The sequence below is a fragment of the Cryptotermes secundus genome, unplaced genomic scaffold (assembly GCF_002891405.2).
Source record: "Cryptotermes secundus unplaced genomic scaffold, Csec_1.0 scaffold952, whole genome shotgun sequence".
Taxonomy (NCBI): domain Eukaryota; kingdom Metazoa; phylum Arthropoda; class Insecta; order Blattodea; family Kalotermitidae; genus Cryptotermes; species Cryptotermes secundus.
The window spans coordinates 7,170-9,938 of record NW_019736410.1 but is presented as its reverse complement, the minus strand read 5'-3'; the positions used below and the strand labels follow the sequence as shown (position 1 = coordinate 9,938).

General features: G+C 38.7%; 1 long non-coding RNA gene across 1 annotated transcript in view; it reads right to left on the bottom strand.

Moving 5' to 3' along the window:
- The window catches only part of LOC111869923, a 10,174-nt gene extending 8,342 nt beyond the window's left edge, over positions 1 to 1,832 (bottom strand). Inside the window, exon 1 of the long non-coding RNA XR_002843760.1 lies at positions 1,819 to 1,832. This is a non-coding gene — a long non-coding RNA (uncharacterized LOC111869923). The remainder of the gene's footprint in view (positions 1 to 1,818) is intronic.
- Positions 1,833 to 2,769: the final 937 nt, after the last annotated feature.

Sequence of the window (2,769 nt, the reverse complement as noted above, 5' to 3'; positions counted from 1 at the left end):
CCAGCAGACGTAAGAGGGTGGGGCTGCGTATACAGGACTGCCAAGCGTCTTCCAAGGGCAGTGTTGCTACATCACCGATGCTTTCCAAAGGTAGTTTCAACAGGAGCGCCGTACTCGTAACAACCTTGATTAATGCGCAACTGCTTTCAAATTATTTCCTATTCAGTATTCACGAATTGTCATACCATTCAATGCTGTACAGTTTGAGTTATTTACAGCAACATTAACTTAATGACAAATAAATGAAATAATTGATGTATTATTTTTACTGTATCGTTTATTACATACTTTGGGGCACACGGTACCATAGTTGGTTGAGGCACTATGCTTCAAGCTGGAATGTTGCGTTTTCAAGTCCCAGTGAGGTGAATCTTTTCAATTTACCTAATCCTTCCAGCATGACTATGGTCCTTGGGTCAACTCAGCCTCTAACAGAAATGAATACCAGAAATCATCCTTGAGGGTAAAGGGCAGCCGCTGCCTAAGGCTGAGAGCCTTACCGCCATTTGTGAGCCGACTCTCTAGAGAAAATGTGGGAACCTCAACGTCTCACAACCCTATATGCCTCCACGGCTTGTTACAGGGATAGCTTTACCTTTCATTTATTGCATACAGATTATTCTATCCTGTTTTTTTTCATTTTTGTACTATCATCTGAGTAATTCTCTTTATCCTAATTATCTCGTAATGATGATTTGCTGTAATGTATGAATGGTGAAAAGTGGGAGAGATTCACAGTTGCAGTATATAAGTATTTCCCAGTCCTTTTGTTTCTGCAGAACCCATATAGTCTGAAAAAGTATTTACATGACCTCAGACCAAAACAAAATACAGATATAAAATTTTGTCTCAACCAGAACAGGATAGATTGTAGATTGAAGGGTTGGTACATACCATGACCAGCTTCAGTCTGTTGTGCATGCACTTTCTGAGAATCACGTAGCTGCCTTCCATGCTTTGGATGACATGCAGCACTTTTCTTGCTGCAACATTTAGACAATCGCTTAGCTTCATGAAGTGCAGCCCCCCNCAAAAAAAAAAAACAGCGTGGCCTGTAGTCCACAAGCGAACTATATCAACCGAGTGACCGCCACTTGCCGGCGAAGTTAGTACCAGTCCAAAGTGATAAAATTACTAGAATCTCACTGTCACATATGACCTGTGAGAAGCTGTTCTGCCTTTGTTATGGCACCTTTCTTACGTGAGACTGTTTACCAGTTCGTCTGGAGAGGAGGTGGCTTTTTAAGTGACAGTTCCTATGAGTGTTCACACAACTCAGCTGGTTCCTGTTTAGTCCTAATAGTTCCTTAGTCTCTCACAGATGGTTCTGTGGGAAGCCCTTCACATAAAACATGACAGGATGGCCTTTGTATGATACAGAGAAGAAGTGTACCAGGGATAGCTCAGTCAGTACAGTGATTGTCTTTGGGCTGGACGAGGAGAGTTTGATTCCTGCCAGGAATTTTGGAGGTATTTCTGATCAGGTCAATTATGTTTGTAGTCTAGTGATAAGAATTAAAAAATAATAACCAAATTTTTTTCCATGAATTTAAGAAACTGAGGAATGTATTTGTAAATACTATATTTTTATATTCATTATTAATCTGTTTAAAGTACAATTAATGTGATGTTTTGCAGTTGATCATGACTGTCAAGTGATGCAGTGTACAGTAACAATGAACTGCTATAAAATCAGTTGACCAGACTAATGGCCCAAAGAGGAATGGAAAAATCATTAGTCAGATTTCATACTAACAGATAAATTGGTATTAAATGTGTCCATGGCTTTTATTAGAACATTGAGCTGTATGTTATCACCAGCAACAGATGTTTTTATCGTATGTATCTTCATGTTGAAACTGAGTTATGGCTTCCTAGTTTCCACATGAATTCCATTCTTTTCCATAAGAAACTTGTTTTCAGGTTTAGTCTTGCCACTGTAAGTCTAGACTTTTTATTTGGAAGGTGCCTTGTTTGAGGCTTGGGATGAGTTAGTAATTGGAGAGTATTGTCTTCTAGTATGTTACACCATGCAATGTGATAATAAGTTCACAAATGTACTGGAACAATATGTGGCTTTCATTTTCTGGGCTGAAGAGTGAGCCAAACAAGCAGATCACCCTAGTTGCTTGGCCAACCCTGAAGATGGAGGTCCTAGAAGAATTAGGTGAGCAGATGAGGAGCAAATACAATGATCAGCTTGCTGTTTGCTTGGCTTATTATTCAAGCCTGAAAATGGAAGCAACACTTTCCTCTGAAACACTGGTAAATGTTTACCAGACTGCATGGCGTCACATCACAGAAGATAGTATTCTTCGTGTTACTGCTGCAGAAGCCTCAAATATCACAGAGTTATTCGTTGTCCTGATTTAGGTACATTATGTTTTCCCTCAATCAATCCAGGATAACAATTGGAATGGTAACTTAAAGTAGGTCATATCCGCCTCATTCACCATTTGGGATCATTTCTCCATTTCATTTTATCCTATATAAGCATGAAGGTGAAACAGTGTTATTTAATAATACAAAGATCAGTCATACCTGGTCTTGAGTTCTGCATTTTTAATCTCTGTAGTATCCTGGTTTTCCTCAGTACCTCAAGGCAAAAGGTAATACAGCAGGTGCAGTCTGTCTGTTATCAATATGAATTTATTTCTAAGTCTCTAATGTACAAATTGATCATAAGTTAGTTGTAAGCAAAACTGATTTTCTTCAAGTTTTCCCAGTTCAGGAAAGCTCAATGCAGAACATTTAATTATTAGAAATGAA